The sequence below is a fragment of the Bemisia tabaci genome, chromosome 4, assembly GCF_918797505.1.
Source record: "Bemisia tabaci chromosome 4, PGI_BMITA_v3".
Classification (NCBI taxonomy): Eukaryota; Metazoa; Arthropoda; class Insecta; order Hemiptera; family Aleyrodidae; genus Bemisia; species Bemisia tabaci.
Window position 1 is genome coordinate 54,832,267 of NC_092796.1, and position 19,056 is coordinate 54,851,322.

The following is a 19,056-nucleotide window of genomic DNA, read 5'->3' on the forward strand; positions in this document are numbered from 1 at the left end:
GAAGAACGTAAGAACGTAAAAACGAATGTAAGAACGTAACTTTACGTTCTAACATCGAAGTTATCTTTATTTCAAGGCTGCCAAAACCCCTCGTGAATTGCATTTTTACCGAGAGAATCGGGCATTGCAAATACAAAACTTCCCTGATTTATCCTGCAAAAGTCAGAAAAATTTTGGGAGAAAATAAAAAATGAAAAAATGAAAATTATCTTTTTTTAATCCATTTTGCAACCTTGAAATGGAGTTAGGTTCCTTCGTCTGGGAAACAACGAATTAGACCGCGTTGAGCAGAAAGGAACCAAACCACATCAGTTGGGAATTTTTTGATTGACGCGGTGTCAATGCTGGAAAAATCTCAAAGTAACAAACCAGCATTAGGTTTATTGGGAACTTTGCCGCACAGCCGTGAAAAAAAAGAAACAAGACGTGGAGCTAAAAATTTCGTTCAGTTGTTCATAAAAATGTTCCGTCAATTTCACAAGGGACTCCACCCTCCGTACGTGCAATCTCAACCTGGTCGAAATCCCTTGCATCGAAAGCGTCATATAATGGATCTGATCTGTTGTAAAAAGTAATGAACTGCATGCATGAAAAGCACAGAGATGAATTATCATAGAGCTCCTGCAATACCAGCCGCCGATTCAGTGGCGTGCGGTCCGGATAAGCAAGGCAAGCACTGCTTGCCCAAAGATTTCAAGAGAAAGAAGAAAATTACACCTTTAACATGTTTTACATTTTAGCAAATATAATTTATGAAAGGTGTTCAGTAAGAAAATTGCATTAAAAATAGAAAGAGAAAGAGACAGAAATACGTATAGAGCCACTAAAGTCAACTAAAGTAGGAAAGCGGCAGAGAGGATGGAGGTGGCGCAGCGCGCTGCGCGGCCTGAACGCGGGCCAACTCATGCGCTGGAGAATCGCTTGCGATCAGCTGAGCGGAGCGCCACTGCTCAGCGGCGAAATCAAGGCAGGCGGGGAGTGCGGTACGTTCCGAGGCCCAGCTCTTCGCTGCGCGATCGCAGCTCGCTTCTCTTGGCCCGTCATCGCAGCGCGCTGCCTCTGCCTCCGATGCGCTATCTTGTTCCCTCTTTCCGTCGCGGTTGTAATTGCTCCTCCGGAGCAGATGCCCTTAAATTCTATAATATGTCGCTCACTCGGATATATTGGTGATGAATTTGACAATTCTCAATCATGTTTTAAACGCAGAAAGCTGTTTTTTTTTTTTTTTTTTTTTGGGGGGGGGGGGAATTTAAGTAACTCAAAAAATTCTAAATGCCGTAGAATAAAGACTATGATACCTCAAATAAGTGGCAAAATTAGGAGTTAAGAGCATGGAGCCGTCCTCCAATGCTCAATAAAATTCGAAACAAGTTGAGTAAACGAAATCATAAATAAGAGAGAAGGAAATTTGAGTTTTTCAAGACGTTCCATCAGATTTCATCCGCAAAAGAGAGCAAATAGAGTAAAATTTTAAGAATTTTCTAGGGAGGCTACGTTAACCCCCCCCCCCCCCCCCCCCGGGATGGCGAACGCTAGAGCTTGCCCTGTCACTAAACCCACCGCACGCCACTGCGCCGATTATGCAAAAGTTCTGGCTGCAAGTCACCAGCATCGCTTCGCCTTGCGCTGCCTGTTCCGCAATTATATGAAAAATCTATAAGCATGAGACCCAGCTTTGTTTATTTGCTTAAGCTTGCAATCAGAAGCGTTACAGTGGAAGGCTAGGTGTCTTCGTATCCTCTTCTGCCCTTCAATGGTCATTTTATTTACATGATTCACTGGAAAAAAACACATTGTATCTAGAGTCCACACTCTTAAAAACATCGACAAGAAAAAGTACTCTTGATTCAATTAGAATCTAGCTTAAATCAAGAACCAAGCCTCTTAATTTAAGCGGATTTCGTTCTGATTGGAGCAAAAATCCGATTGAATCAAGAGTATTTTTTCTTGTCAATGTTTTCAAGAGTCTGGACTCTAGATCCAATGTGGTTTTTTTCCAGTGTTCCCGAAAGCTTTGCTCTAGAAAACAATTTTTGAGTTAAAATTGTCCTATGAAATATGTTAAGCCATTCCCCTGTATATGATGAGTTCAAGGGATAGAAACGAATGAATTTTACTCGATGACATGTCACGATTATCCATTTCCCGAATTCAAGTTTTCTGCAGAAATGTTGCGTTGGTACGTAATCGGAAATTTCGGAAGTTGGCAAGTCCCTCTCATCCTGAAATAATGCGGTCGAATTTTCGAATCTTATGGATTCATGATTACTTAAGAAACGAATTAAAGACAAATAGAGTTAGATTCCATCGAGGATACCACTATTTCGACCCCTATGGATCCGCAGATGCCTGGAACTAACGAGCTTAAGCGAATAGAGTTGGGTTCCATTGTGGATACCACTATTTCAACTCCTGTGGATCCGCAGTTGCCTACCTCACCAGTTGAAGGCGAAAAGAGTTGGGTTACATCAGGCTACCACTAATTCGATTTCACTGGAATAAAAAACACATTGGGTCTAGAGTCCTAGACTTTTAAAAACGTCGACAAGAAGAAATACTCTTGATTCAATCGGATTTTTGCTGAAATCAAGAACCAAGCCTCTTAATTTGAGCGGATTTACTTTTGATTTAAGCTTGAATCTGATCGAATCAAGAGTATTTTTTCTTGTCAATGTTTTCAAGAGTCTGGACTCTAGATCCAATGTGTTTTTTTTCCCAGTGAAGTCCGTTACGACGTAACGAAATCTCTCCTGGCTGTGGTGCGGATACTATTTTCGATTTTACACGTTGACAACAATAACAACTGCGACTGCGTCCGAAGTTTCCAACCCGCCTCCCGAGGCGAGTTCAAAAGCGGCTGAATGATAAATAGTCGCTAGTCGCCGAATCACAGAGCTAAGTGTTGCGACCTAATTTTGTCAGAAAAACGGTCATACTTCGATATACTTGAGGCGAAATTCCGCGAGTGGATTGGGTCTCTTTTTCAACCAGATCGGCAGGGTGCAACTCAAAGGAGGAAAAAACCGTTGTCATCAAAAGCCCCAGCATTTGCATCCATCTACTTTTCGACCCACCTTCTGAGGTGGGTCGAGTATTCTGAATTGGTCGTCATTGCTGCCAGCATGAAAACCAAAGAACCTAGGCACACCGTCGCCCGGGGGAATTTGTTTAGGTTGTAACGGAGGTTGCGGGGGCGGAAAAACCCGGTCGGCAGGTGGGTATTTGAGGTGATTTGGGCCAGTTTGACCTATTCACACGGCAAAAAAAGAGCTAAAACTAGCTGGTACTCCCGGCCATTTTTCTGTGCCAGTCCGCTCGGCCTGGAGGTTGGCACTTCGTTAAAAAAACTCATCCTAATAAACCCACTCGCGGAAATTCGTTCCGCATGCCGAATTTTGTCGGCTCTTTCACGCGGAGATACAACATCCGTCGATGAGTCCAAACCGCACCACCGGCCAATCAGAAGCATTAAGCCGAACTTAGATACCGTCGAGACTCGTCCTATGTACATTTAAGCACGGTGGAAGGACCGGCTCTAGGACTTCTAATTGGCCGACGGTGGAGTTTCAGCAGTTTCAGCTCATCGACGGATGTTGCATTTCGGTGCAGCAGCAGCAACTGACAAAATTCAGTCCGCGGGATATTTTTCCGTAGGATGCAATCCTGTCCATATAGTTCGAACAGTAAACCATATCCACTCGCGGAAATTCGCTTATTGGACAAGTCGCGACAACACTCATTGAGTAAGACCGCTCCAGGGCTTCTGAATGGTCTTTGATGGAGTTTCAGCTCATCGACGGCTGTTGAGGTGCAATCCTACCTGTGTGGTTCAAACAGTAAACCCAGGGTTGCCACCAAATCTAGGAAATGAAATCCCTGACATTTCCCTGATTTCTCTGACACATTTTGGCGCGATTCCCTGACAATTTAAGATATACCAGATGGTCAAAACGACATAATTAGAGATAGTTTTCGGGCAAAATTTGAGTTCGAAACGTCAAACCCATTCTAGAGAACAAATGAAGGTGCTTATCAACTTTTCCCTGGACGTTTTCGTCATTTCCCTGGCATTTCCAGGTTTTCCCTGAAATTTTCCGGTGTTCCCTGACTGCGGCGACCTTGGGAACCGAATCCACCCGCGAAAATTCGACTTCGGGGTGGCCCACCGTGATAAGAGAGGCATAACACCAGGACTCACCATAAACGACGAAAGTTCTATCCGGAACTGGCTACCGGAATCCACTACGCACTGAGTTAATCCAAAGCGAATGCACTTGGCGTGAGGCGATGGCACCTGTCACAGCACGGATAAGCATCACACGACACTAAACTCGCGGGACCGGGACTTGGAGCCGATGAGCCGGGATCGACACGACACGCATTCCGGGCAAGGCGACGCACGGAGAAGAAACTGACGAACTGACTGGCTAATCGCAACCGCCGCGCCACGCCGCACAGTTACGGCCGCCGCCACCGCCCCCCCCCCCCCCCACACCCCCCGGGACCGCGGCCCGGGGGCGTGGCTAGAGCGAACATTCCTCATTTATCTCATTCTAGTTCACTTCTACGATCGGGCAAAAGCTCGCTGCCGTTCATTGATTCCACGAGCTTCGCGCGCCGTTGATTTGGAGAAGAAGCTACGCGGCAGATGAGCTGGTCGAGGGGACGGAATCAGTCGCGAAGAATTCTTTAAGGGGGAGGGGGTCCATTCAAAAACGTGACGGTAAATTGGACGTATTTCTATCAAACGGAACTATGTGCATTATGACGTGAGCCCTGTCATGCATATATTTTGATGGGTCTCAGGGCTCATGTCTTAATGCACATAGTTCCGTGTGATAGAAATACGTCCAATTTACACTTTTCTATTCATGTTCTTGATAATATTTTATGGCTGCCCTCCAAGAGTAAAAAAGAAGGTACAATTAACGAGGGCAAGGAGGGAAGGGGTCCATACCCCCCTGTCTACGGCTTGTCTACTGGACGGAATGGCGCTTTGATGGTGGGATCTTGCTGGCTGCCGTGGCTTAAAGGGATCTGCAAAAACTTCAAAATTGTTGTGTCCGATCTTATGCACCTCCATGGAGGCATCCTTGAATTTTTTTTTTAATTTTCCTGATTTTCTGACCCCCCTTCTCCTCCCCCTCCCATGCTGTTCATGTCTATTGGTAACTTTTGGCAGATGTCAGGCACCTCCAGACCCAACCCTCTTCCCCGGATACATGACGTAATCCACGCACGGGCCCCTTGGTGATGACATCATCCACCTTCGCCGATATAACAGACTAGTCATGCGTGACTGTTGCGTTTGTGAAATACTGATCCCTTTGAAATTCTCGTCTAAAAGCTCGCCAAGTTATGGAGTCACATAGTGTCAGACTAAAAACAAAACAAAAAAGTAAGGTGCGAAAATTGAGATTGAAATTGGCCCTCTGCAGATTTATTTCGTAAGGAATATGTGGCGGACCCAGTTCTGATGCAACTTTTACGGTGCGGGGTCCGAAAGTGCTTGGTTAGAAAAGCAGAGAAAAGACTAGTGTCATTTCGTCGTTTACCGGACGAAATTAACGTAACTCAATTCCAAGGGTGCAAAATTAGCTCAGGTAATTCAGTTTTTTTTCAAGAATGTACTTGTACCATTTTGTTCAAAATTTTAGTAACTTTCGAATGAAATCTGAAGAAAAGTCAGTGAAATTTTTAGTTTAAGATGTCCAAGATTCTCTTCTTAAAAATGCAACTTTTGAGGGGAAATTTGGTAACACTGAAATTTAGTTACGTTATTTCGTGAGGGAAACGACAATTTGTGGACGGCGCACGGTATGGAACGAGCTAGGAGGTCGGGCATGAAATTCTTGGCTAAAATTTCTTTCGATGTTCATTTTGTCACAAATTCAATTTCGAGGGATGCACTGGAAAAAAACAAAACACATTGGATCTAGAGTCCAGACTCTTGAAACATTGACAGGAAAAAGGACTCTTGATTCAATCAGATTTAAGCTTAAATCAAACGAAATCCGCTCAATTAAGAGGCTGGTTCTTGATTTAAGCTTAAGTCTGATTGAATCAAGAGTATTTTTTCTTGTCGATGTTTTTAAGAGTCTGGACTCTAGATCCAATGTGTGTGTTTTTTTTTTCCAGTGTGTTGCTGAAAAGAAATTTCACGATAAAACCAATGAGACCACATTCAAAAGTTTTTGTTTCGTATTTTCAAAATATATGAGCTTTCAAAGTTTCCAAATTTCGTCCGACTCCTCCTACTGACTCGGTCCAGCGTGCGACGGCCGCTTCGGTCCTCTAGTTTCTCCAACGGAATTTTTCACGGAGCCAATGATGGACGGATCGGTGATGCACGAGTCCGTAGCAAAAGCTAGGAACAACTCCATTGTCGCATTACGTAAGCGAGGAAATCAAAGGTAATTTGCCCGGACGCGAGGACGGGTCGAACCCCGGAGAGCGCGGGAGATTAACCTCTAATGAGAGTCCCCGAGGACGCTTTTTTTTCGCGAGACAGGGCCTGAACGCGGAAGAGGCCGAAAATCGAGCGGGGGAAAAAAGCTGAAATCACGGGCTATTATGCGCGGCTATCCCGTTAGATCACGCGAGAACACTGCCCTGCTGAGGAAGAACGCCGTATCCGCCTTCCGGAGTTGCCAAATTTCGTTCGATAAATCACCAATTTTCGGGAAAATTTGTCGAGATTTTTCTTCCAATTTTTCTGATAATTCTGTTTTCAATTTCACCTAAAGTTCCTGACAGTTTGAAGGAGAAATATTCATAACTTTCTTCAAAAATAAACATTTTCTGAGAGGAAATTTGGCAACTCTCGAATGTTCATACGGCGTTCTTCCTTAGCGCAGCAGAACACTGCCATGCTGATGAGGGAAAACGCCATATGCGCTCTCAGGAGTTGCCAAATTTCATTCGATAAATCACGAATTTTCGGGCAAATTTAAAAAAAAAATCTTCCCATTTTTCACAGAATTTAGTTCGTACTTCGTTCTAAAAAGCCTGAGAATTTCAAGGAAAAGTATTCATAACTTTTTTCGAAAATAAATCATTACCGAGAGGAAATTCGGCAACATTCGAAAGCTCACGCGGCGTTTTTTCTCAGGGCGCAGAATAATCGCTGCAAGTCGGAGTCGACGTTATCAACGATCGGCGACGCGGGCGAGCTTTGATTCTCGAAAACGCAGCGCGCCGAAAACGAAAACTCTCAATGGGACGCACATAAATCAAAAGGGACCATAGCTATTCTAACGTGAACCCCGAGATCCGTAAGGAAACATGCATGACAGGGTTCATGTCACAATGGAGGATGGAGGCTGGGTCGGGGCCGGGGCGATTTCTCTCGGATACCGTTGCGCCTTAATTAGCGGCCCGATGGCAAACAATGCCGGCTCCCGGGAGAAATGACTTGATGGACTTGTCACCGCCGCCACTCGCGAGATCGGAATCGCGGAAGCTGAGCCTCGTAAAAGCGTCTTTCGCGACGCCCGAGACGGGAACTTTATGGCTTTACCGTCCCAGACATACCGACGACTTGGTTGGGCTTTGAGACACTAATTTGAGGATTCCGTCATTCCATTTGTCGAAACTCTCAAAAAATCGTTCTTGACTTACGGTGATACCACTATTCGGAGGTTTTCTTGCCTACCTCAAAAATTGAAGGCGATCTGATATGATGGTAGAGTTACCTCTTCTCGTTAAACTAGAGAGAGGATATTTCTTGTGTGTTACGGCGCACATTCGGGGCCGTCCCGAAATTACAAAACGCTCTAGGGGAGGAGCAGAGCGTTACGCCATTTTGTTAGGATAGGGGCTTACGTCACAAAAGCGTTACGAGGGGAGGGGGGGGGATGGGATCAAAATGCCGAAAAAGTGCGTTACGTAATTTAGGGACGATCCCTATCGGTGATACGACTATTCGACCACGTGAGAGCTCTCGTATTGCGTGAGCTGAAAATTGAAAGCGAACTGGCATTGCGTTTAAGTCACCTCTCCCCGTTTGGTAAAAAGCTATCATTGTGTGTGTTTGGAGTGACCGTGCAATTTCACGATATTACCACTATTCAAGCTCTTGAGGGCCTTTGTTGCCTACCACAAAAATAGTAGGCGAACTGTCATTGCGTAAGAATCACCTTTCAACATTCGATAAAAAGATATTGCCTATGTGTTTATGATTAGGTGTGACTGTTACGGTGATACCACTATTCGACCCCGTGAGAGGTCGTTTTGCCTACCCAGAAAACTTAAGGCGAACTACCTATGCGTTAGAATCATTACTCCACGTTGGGGAAATACATATTTTTTTGTGTGTGAATTACTCGACCACGTAAAACCTCTTGTTGCGTGCACCGAGAATCGAAAGAGAGGCGACAGTTCGATTATAATATTATAACAAGAATAATATTGTAGTGTTTATTTCGAGTAAGCGTGAGGCGTCAAGGTAAATGTCATATGTAACTATTCCGGAGTTTTCTGTAGTCAGCGCTACGATCGCAATAAGCGCAGGGGGTGGGTAAGAGTGAAGAATCGGCAAAAACCGCGTTACGTAAGTTATAGACAGCCAATATCCACATTTCCTCTCTACCGACTCTCATATTTCCGACTTTGAAAGTTTAGGGGAGCGCTTGATTAAAAGAAGATGAAAAAAAGAAGAAAAACATAGTTATACGGAGTCTTTGAACATTGAACTCATGATCTGGATACCATTAGAACCTGGGTATGTATGACTTCAACGGCCGAGCATGAGTTTCGTCATATTGGAGAAAAAATTATATTAATTCCAGCTTTTTTGCACCGACTCACATTATTGTTCGACGATATCATTGCAACATACTGCAACACAAAATGTATTTAAACTTGTAACTCTGAATTAACACGAGCACAAAGAAAATTCGATCCGGGATTGATGACGAGCCCGGAAATGCGGTGCAAGTGAGGTGGCGCGAAAAAAAAACTGGAACACGCCCACGCGAAGGAGAAAATGCGATGACGGGCCTTGTCATCGCTCCACGCTTTCACGACGAGTCGACGACGGATGATATCAATAATTCCTGGGAAAATGGAGCGGCTCGCGACGTCAGTGACCGCGTTTTGGTATTTCTTTCCAAACAAAGCGTTTACTTACGTCTAACACGGATACGCGGAGGGAGAGTGCTCGTGATTTTACAACGTGTAAAATAGCGCCAACACTCGCCTGACTGACCGGCTCATTAACATTGTTGAGCGATAATTGAATGATACCGCGGTGCTTATAGATTAGAGGTCAGGGATGATTATGCTCACGCATAGGTTCTCACGCGATTGTGAGAATTTGGACATGATTGGTGCCAAAAATCGGATGGAAAGGGAACAACTAATATTGGACGCAAAGGTGTGAAGGTCTGACACCACCCGCCCCCCCTTAAAAACCGATAGTTCCCGGCGATTTTCAGAGGTTCGCAACTCTCACAGCTCTCCTTTCCTCCATACTCCGTACGGAGTAAGGGGTTGAAACCTGATTTAGACCACATTTTGCAATAAGGAACCACTATTTCTGGCTCATCTTAAGAAACAACATAGGAATCATCGGTTTCCATGCAGAAAGGTGCTTTTATGGAAGAGCCAGAGATTGAGGTTCCTTATTGCAAAATGTAATCCATTTGTACTTCCTCGAAGTATCTGTCAAATTCAGCCCACGATTGCATCTGTAAAAAGAGGTGTAATATGGGCTAATATTACTAGATTATGCATATTTCTCAAAATACAGAGGAACAGTTTTTTTTTGTTTTTTTTTTTTTGTATTTTCCCCTAAAAGATGCACCAATCGGCGGTAGCCCCTTGACTTAGGCCACAAGGCACAATGGAACGAGTAAATGGAAGAAAAAATTGGAACCTTTAAGAGCTTATGTAAGTCGGTTAATAACAAAGCACAGCGGTTTTAAAAGTGGTTGCATTGGTTTCATCGTACAGTTCTCCGAGTGATGCACCCCTTGAACTTGGAAATTTGACGAGATAAACTAAAAAATTAATCTTTTTTGTACACAATTTCAAGTCCGGTCCCTTCCAATGGCTCGCTCCACTGTGCGACAGTCAACTCGATGCCGGCAATTCGCATTCCATCCCGAATCCACATTCAAGGGTCTTTGTATCCGAAACCCCGGCAAACGGGAAGAACCAATTTCCGTCTTGGTAAATGCCTTGGCACGCAGATGCGGGGGGAGGGGGAGATGCGAGGGGGAGGAGGAGGCGCAAGGGGGCGCGAGGGCGGGCAACAGGGGAGAGGGAGGGCCCCATGGCCCATGTCCCGACGACGCGACGAAAACAATGAGACGATAAACATTATAGGAGAACGATACTGTAAACAGAAACTCAAAAAAAGGAGCGGAACTATGGACTCGACGTAGTCGGATCGCACGACGCGACGCGACGCCGACTTCACGAAAAAGGGGACCCGTCTGGAAGCTCTTCAAATTCGACGAGCGGCAGTGGCGTGGCGTGCTTTGCGATGTATCGATTGTTATGCCATTTAACCCTGTGGAAAAGGATCGATAAAGAGGGTGTTCGCAGCGAACACCTCAATAATCGATTTTTTACCAAAGGTTTAGATGGCATAACAATCGATATATCGCAAAGCACGCCACGCCACTGACGAGCGGATGCAGCTTGGCCCTCCACAGAGCTCCTAGATGTGCTTGAATTTCAGCAAAAGACTGATTTTGTAGCGCAGAGAAAGGTGTGTGCTTCATTTTTTTTTGGATTCCAGCACATTTTTTTCTCATTTTTCTAAAAAAAAAAAAAAAAAAAAAAAAAAAAAAAAAAACAAAATAAAAATAGAGAGCTGATTTTTTACCCTTTGAGCTCGAATTTTATAAGACAAAGTGCTGATTTTTTTTTTTTTTGAAAACTGCGCTGATTTTTCTCAGACAAAATGTTCTACTATACAAGAAAAGCTGAATACATTCATCCTTTGTATTTTTTCTAAATAACTGTGATATAACACTGAGAAGTAATAATGAGGATGTAGAGCGTAAGTGTCACAAGGTTTCCTTGTAGCAGTGCATTTTTACCCCCGGGAGGAGGCGGGGAGGAGATTCAAAAACTAGAACAGAGTAACGACCACCTTCTGCGGACGACAGTAAGATGACCCATCCAGAAGTTCGAAAACAGAGTAAGGGTCATTAAACCGGCAGAAAACCAATATAAAATAATGATTTATCATAATTCTCAAAAATCTAAAATCTGTTTTTTTCTCTTTTACCGATATCAAGTAGGTGCAGCTCATAAAGCTTATCCCACGCTTAATATCCCAGCTCCAGAAGGCCATTTACCCGAGACCGCCGAACTCAGCTCACCTGGCTGGGAATCTGTTGGTCATAGGGCCAACCCTAAAAGCACTACACCTCAGGAGGCCGTAAATAGTTGATTTGCGGTCAAATCCGACATCAACCGCGACACTTTCCTGCGAAAATAGTTCAGTGAGGACAAGGGCCATCGTCACGCGTATCATCGCATTATCAGGAACCTTGAGCACGGGCCCTAAACAAACAAACAAACGAAGAACGGCGCGCAAGAAAATCAAACAGTGAGATCGTTCGATTCGGCAAAGGAGACGGGACTCCGAGGGGATGGGGTGGGTGCGCCCTTGATGCCGGCTAGGTCTGCTCTTTGACCCTCGCGCCTCGCGGCGGGATCTCCTACCCCCGGGGCCCGCGGGGGGCGAGGGGTGCAGGGGCAGGACCGGAAATGATTTGGTCCACTGTGAAGGAGCCCCAGCCTCCCGTGTTTTCGTTTCCATGTATTCATCTGGTTCTGGTGATAAATAATTTTTATTTATAGCTCCGGCCGGGAACCACGCCGAGTGCATACGATACTTTGTTGCCGACAGAGGTGCAAAAAAAATCACACTTTTTATGTATTGCTGAATAGTGAAATTCCCTGTTTCGTAAAATTTCAATGAGATTTCTGGGGTGGCGTAGGCAACCCGCAAAAATTATCCACAAATTCGTTCAGAAACATCGAAAGTTGAATGGCCAAAGTGCCAAACCACGGTAGCACGAGTGGTAGCTGATCAAATGGGCAATCCTTATTTTTTATGAGGAAACACATCGTGTGATTCCTTGGTTGCGAATGAATGTTTCTTGCGCGCGTTTTCCATGACCAACCGTCGAAACCCTGCAAAATAATCAATTTTCAGCTGAGAAAACGAATAAACTGGCAAAAATGAGCGGAATAAAATGCTGCTAGTACGCCTAAGCCGCTGTCAACTTCAACCTCTTGAGAGGTGCCCTGGACCGAAAAATGTGGCTCTGCCCAAAAACTACAAGATTATTTATGGAATTTGCGCTACAGAAAACAAACGCAAAGGAGAGGCGTGGCGAATGTAATCCGCGGTTCTGCGTCGGTGACCTCACGGCTTGACTTTTCGTTTGACAGGCTGAGTTGCAAATTGAAGAAATCGGGCACTTCTAAATGCAGTATATGGTATTTTCGTTCGCGCAATCGGATCTTAGCTTTTACCGGAGGCAGATCCATTTTCCGGGCTCAGTCTAATTTATGTATATGCACTAAGGATTTTTTTGTCTTTCTTTTTTTTGTGATCTCTGGTGCCGAATTTCTCGCATATCGAAGTAGAACATTAGTGGGATTGAAATACGTGATGGCTGTTTTTTTATGGAAACAGTTCTTCAGCCTACGATGCGTGGATCCAATAAACGCAATATTTTTCTTCCAATACAGCCTTTTTATCTCCTACGCCAGCTTTAGATATTGGATGACCACTATAATAATTCTCGTACACTGGATTCACTGAATTTTCAGTTGCTTAATCAATTGGGCAAAAAGAAGAACTGACAGTAAGTGATATTGACTTCGAGCGGAGGAAAATTAGTAAGACCTGGGAATTCGATTCTCATTTTTCTCAGAATTCCAGGACATAATCTTACATGAGGCAGAATTGTTTTTTGCTTCACGGTTGCTTTGTAAAAAAACAGGTGTTAAAGATGAAAACACAAAATTAAGCATGACTAGAAAAAAAAAGTATATGTATGATACATACCTAATTTACGAGACAGCTGCGTCCACCTTCTTTTGAGCTGCCTGGACGAAGTCATCATTTTGGAGAGAATTGCGCCCACCAAAACCTGAAAATAATGAGAAAAAAAATATAAAAAGTTCAATCGTCTGAAAAGAGAAAGCCCGAGTCTCATACAAATTGAAAACTAACAAAGAACAAGGACATACCGTTTAAAATATTAAGGCAAAACACAGGTTCTGTTACCAAAAATATGATATGAAACGTTCACTTCACAAGCATATACTCCAGAGGGTTATTCATAAAAAAAAACTTAAGTAGTAAAAAAAATGTGGAATCGAATTCTAATACGAGCCCCTCACATCCCCTCTCCTTTCCAATCATTTCTCTTACTGTAGCGAAAATCACAAAACTTTTCGAGAAACTCGCCTGAGGCAGAATTTTTACGCATGAATGTGCAGGGCTTAGCATATTTTTACATTCTGTTATCATTTATTCACCTAGATATTTGCGCAAATATCTCAATCAACCGAATTATCTACTCGCTAATGTACGTGCTGCTAAACTGGTGATTGAGTTTTCAAATGATGCGACTATTCGGCCTCCGCGGCCACGCTAGGAAGTATCTTTTCATGTGAAGGCGTTTCTTATGCGTCGTCACTTTTCATCAAATAGTCACCTCAAGCAACCGCATAACTCGGTAATCTGCGAGCAGAAACACAGTCGATTGGGTTTTTCTATGATGCAACTAGTCGGCCTCCGTTACCACGCTAGGAAGTATCTTTTCACGTGAAGGCGTTTCTAATGCGTCGTCACTTTTCATTAAACAGTCATCTCAGGCAACCGCATTACCCGGTAATCTACGTGCTGCTACACTGTTGGTTGGGTTCCTAAATGATACAACTATTCGGCCTCCCCGGTCACGCCAGGAAGTATCTTTTCACGCGAAGGCGTTTCTTATGCGTCGTCACTTTTTATCAAATAGTCGGCTCAAGCAATCACATTACTCGATAATCTGCGAGCAGAGACACGGTCGATTGGGTTTTTCTATGATACAACTATTCGGGCTCCCCGGTCACGCTAGGAAGTATCATTTCACGTGAAGCCGTTTCTTATGCGTCGTCACTTTTCATCAAATAGTCAGCTCAAGCAACCTTATTACTCGGTAATCTGCGAGCAGGAACACAGTCAATTGGCTTTTTCTATGATGCAACCATTCGGCCTCCGTTGCTACGCTAAAAAGTATCTTTCCATTTGGAGGCGTTTCTCATGCGTCGTAACTTTTCATCGACTGATTTTATCAAGCAACTTAGCACATCTTTTAACCGATAAGAAAGGGATTTATTTGTCTGACGCTGTATCGATTCAATTTTCGGTAAGTTTTTTCTTTCTTCCTTTTTTTTTCATACGAGAGAACCCGCACAAGTTTAAAGGCGGTGTTTCTCGCTTGTTACTGTTTCATCCGTGTGATTCTTCAAGCAGCAAATTAATGAATCTTTAACAAGATTCGTAAATTCATCGGCTTGTGGAGACGGACATCGGACGGAAGCGCGTGGAGCGGAGTTCTGGTTGGAAATAGCACCGTGTTTGCTTAGGTTTGGCAGGCCGGGTTCATAAAGAAACCTCGGCCGGTGTGAGCAGAGCTGTTGAAAAACGAAGGCCTCATCAGAGTCACTCAGCGAGCGCTCCGTTGACAAACACATTTCGGAGTCGCGCTCCCGCCCCGAACGCCGACCCCGGGACCCGTCCCGCCAAAACTCCAAAGCGCGCCGGCCGGCGACCCTCGTAGCTCGTACGCTCCATTCACAAGCCAAGAGGCGGCAGAGGCGGCCACCATATGAAGAACATGTGCGCAGACCTCAGACCCGACGCCACCCTCCGTTTACTTACGCCGCTGCCAAACGGGGCAAAGGCAACACCAAAACGGTATCTGGTCTCGAGAGGATGCAGTCAAACTATTGTGCTGGTTACACGCTCAAATTTCCATCCATTTCCGATCAAATGGTAACTGGTGCGCACCATGCGCACCATCCACCATCAAATTTCTGCGGCCTGCAAAAATTTTATGGTAGATGATGGAGCTGTGGGGCTCATCCTTCATCTGATTTCCACACAACCGTGCTTATTTCATGCTTATTCCAATCAACACGCTGTTTTAATTAATTTTACTCATTAATCCAGATAACTCTCGACCGCCATCTTGGTCATCATTTTGATCAGAATTTGACGGAAATTTGAGCGTGTAACCAGGCCATAGGGGACATGCCCTCGGCCGCTACACGGCCCAGCCCCCAGAGGGCGCTCCGCGAGCATGGGTGCACGAAAAATAAAATCTTGACATTTCAGGTGAAATATTTCATAAAATTTCGGAAATATTTTTCTCAAACAAAATTACAAGAGATGCACATGGTTTTTGCTGTCAGGTGTTTTTCAGTGCGTGTTGCATACTCTGCAACTGAAAATATGTTTCACATGTTTCATATTTCCGAGACCTTATGAAATATTTTACGGGAATTTTCAATCTTTAATGTTTTTCATTTCACTTGTCCGCGGACCCTCTTTAGTAATTAAGTAGAGCGGGCTCATTCAGGGACTATCCGCTACCGATAGTCCAAAAACTCACGAAAATCGGTGCTATAGATCCTCAGAACGAACTGTGACAAAAGATGCCTTACACTGTTTAAATGGGAGAATTCACAACTTTATTAAGTAAACTAAAAAGACCTGGGTCATAGTTCGAAAACCTGAATCAAGCGGGCTCATCTAAGGATTATCGCCTAACGATGGTCCGAAAATCATAAAAATTGGTCCGATAGATCTTCAGAACGAAAATGATTACTTACATTGTTTAAATGAGAGAAGTTACGACTTTATCACGTGAACTGCAATTGCCTGGATTGTACTTCCAAAATCTGAATAGAACGAACTCATCCAGGGATCATTTTCTGTCTATAGCCGCAAAAATCATGGAAAATCGGTCCAATAGAAGGAATTATGTGACAAAAAAATTTAAATTCAAAGTTCTCAGAGAATTTATAATATTGTTACGCGCCCCAAAAAAAGATCTCCCCATGCATCAATTATTGCTCTTTTGCAGAGAAGGCTTGATAATTTTGTGTCGTCTTCTACGAAGAAAGCTGGAACGGCGATAAATAAATGGTTTTGCCGTGAAATCTGTTCAGAGCTTTATCACAACGAAATAAAGATTCTATGAAAAGTTCATCATTCAAGAAAGAAACTGCAGAAGTCAGCTGAGAGAAAGTGCTATATGAAGGAGTTAAAATCTCTGAACCGCGCCAAAACCGCTTAAAATGCCGTATTCGTAAACTGAGCTAATCTTTTCACGACAAAAGAATTTACTTCGTCGGCCAGGCGAATGCCATTTCGGGTAAGGTATGACACGAGAGTGGGAAGGACATTTCTCTGCCTTCCACATTCGGTTGACACAACGTATAACTAGAGCTTCTCATATTGAAAATCGACTGGCTGAGACAGCTTGCCGATTCGCATTCTTTGGGGGCGAGGAGTTGCTCAACGGTATACCTATAATGTACCCTCAGGAAAAATTGCAATCTGAAATCGTTGGGTATCGCTGGAATTGTGCTTTATTTAAAACATCTCAAAAATGCATCGCAAAGTACCGCTTAATGTAAGGAAATATGTATAATATAGGCCCAAAAGCTTTTGAAAGTACACTGTTATGAACGGGCACCCTGTAATCCTGTAAGCATCGTGCAATCGTTGCAGGAATTGTAATACAACTTATTAAAAAAAGAGTTTGCTGAATAAACGAAAATATTTCGTCTGTGATTCATGTTGTAAGCACCATTCATGAGAATTCCACGGCATTAACAAAAAAAAAGGATCAAATTGAACAGACGCTAATTGAAACAAAAAACAACAGTCCTGCCAAGAGGGTCAACAAAACTTGTGTTTGTTGTGTGCATTCCAAGAGGAATCTTGTCTCGGCGAATTGAGCACCATGCCAACCTGTAGTAACGCTTTATAAAAGTGGTACATTTGTATACTTATTTATATTTTGGCGTAATTTTTACAAACGTGTAAAAAGTTTCAAGTTTGAGAAATACTCCCAAAATCTTAGGAAGACTAGCTTTCTTGTTATTTCTTTTTCTTTTTTTAAAAAAAATGAAGATAAAGTGCATCATATCAAACACATCTTGCATAATTTTGTACGTAACAGTCTTGATGTGTCAAGCAATCTCTCGAGAATAACTCCAGCCATCTATCAAACTGACATTACATCTGCGAATTACTTCCGTGTCTCACATGAAAATGATGGAAGCAAGCTGCAGCATAACGCGAATAAATGAGCTATTCATTGCAGGAATAAATGTCAATTTTCGAACCTACCGTGCCGACGCTTCCTATCAAATTAGTTCTCGCTCACGTGCCTGGACGCGTGTTGAGCTTCCTAACTCACAGGTATTAGTGCAGGCATATCTCTATATCAACGCTTCTGAGCGACGGTCTTTTTGCATTGCCTTCTCCGTAAACACTATTTATGTTGATTTTAAAATTACAAAAACAAGAGACAGAACACTTAAAGAGAGAAACGATGGTAGATTTTAACTAAAAACAGCATCGAACTGCAAGATTTTCACTTACACTTTCGGAAAATTAATCGGGGAAAAAGATCATTTAATGAATGTATATCAATTATCGTGGCAGATTGCTGATAGAATATGATCCTTGAGATATCATTCTGAAACTTTTCTCCTAGGGCCGTGATTTTTCAAATTGAAAACCTCAAAATTACTTTAAAGTTGGAATAAGCGCGTAAGTTTGTTCATGTCTACAATTGTCAGTTCATGATCAACATATGATATAATGCGGGCCAAAATGAATATGCCTTGAAAAAACTATCAAGCTGGGAGCAAACGGCGTCGTGATACGATTCTATCAACTCTTACGTGGTTAAAATAGCATAACCATTCAGATGAAGGCGAAACCTACTTCGCGCCCGAATTTAAGGACGTTGGTGGAAAAATAGCGAGAACGAGGTTGCTAGGTCAGGGAAGCGATGACATTTTCACAGGAAGCTGCTCTTTGCATTCAACATATTACACATACATATAAGTCGCTTTACAGCACTCCCTCGCGCTCTACGACTCCTAACCTCCACTGCTCTCTTTCAAACCACAAATCTTGGGGGATTGAGCACCTTAACATTTCCGCTTCAATCCCTTCCCTCCAACCTTTCATTGGGCGCCCTCTGCGTCTTCTCCCAGGAGGAACCCAGTCAAGGACCTTCTTCGGCAACCTGTCTCCTGCCATTCTCTGGACATGACCATACCAGATGAGTTGTTTCGTCATAATGTCATGCACGATGGTCTGCTTGGCATCCATGATTTCCCGTACCGTCTCATTCCTGACGCGATCCTTTCTGGAAATACCAGCGGATCTACGCCAGAAGTCCATCTCCGTTGCCTCTAAAACCTCCCGGGTCCGCTGTTTCATCGGCCATACTTCACACCCGTAGGTTACTATGCTCTTGACAATCGCGTTGTAGATCCTTCTTTTGTTCTCTTTGGAGATCCTTTGATCCCAAAGGACTCCATTTAACATAGCGATTGCCCTCCTACCCTGCATATTCCTCTTCTTGATGGCCTGGTCCAATCTTCCATCCTGGGTTAGAAACACTCCTAGATATTTGTAAATATCGCAGCTTCCAATTTGCCGCCCATCCTCTAATTCTATACTTTGCTGATTCCCGCCAACGGTCAACTTCTCGGTTTTGCTGACATTCACCTCGAGGCCCCATTTCCGATACTCAGCCACCAACTTTCGAGTCATGTACTCAGCATCATCCTGATCTTGGGCGATAAGTACTTGGTCATCAGCAAAGCATAACGTGTAAAGAGTTTCTTCATCATTCAGAGGGACACCCATTCCGGAACATTTTTTCTTCCATTCACGCAGTACATGTTCTAAGTATATTTTAAACAAGGTGGGGGAGAGGCAACACCCTTGCTTTAGCCCCTTTGTTACATAAAAACCCCCCGACAAGCCCCCTTTACATT

General features: G+C 43.6%; 1 protein-coding gene across 2 annotated transcripts in view; it reads right to left on the reverse strand.

The window, feature by feature from the left end:
- Window positions 1-19,056, reverse strand: part of cv-c (RhoGTPase activating protein) — a 235,660-nt gene that overhangs the window by 187,382 nt on the left and 29,222 nt on the right. The window contains exon 2 of one of the 2 annotated variants that reach the window (XM_072300080.1): window positions 13,040-13,124. The gene's annotated coding sequence lies outside the window, so the exon portion shown is untranslated. Of the gene's footprint in view, window positions 1-4,198; window positions 4,436-13,039; window positions 13,125-19,056 lie in introns of those variants that run through there. The other variant, XM_072300079.1, reaches the window with a different exon arrangement.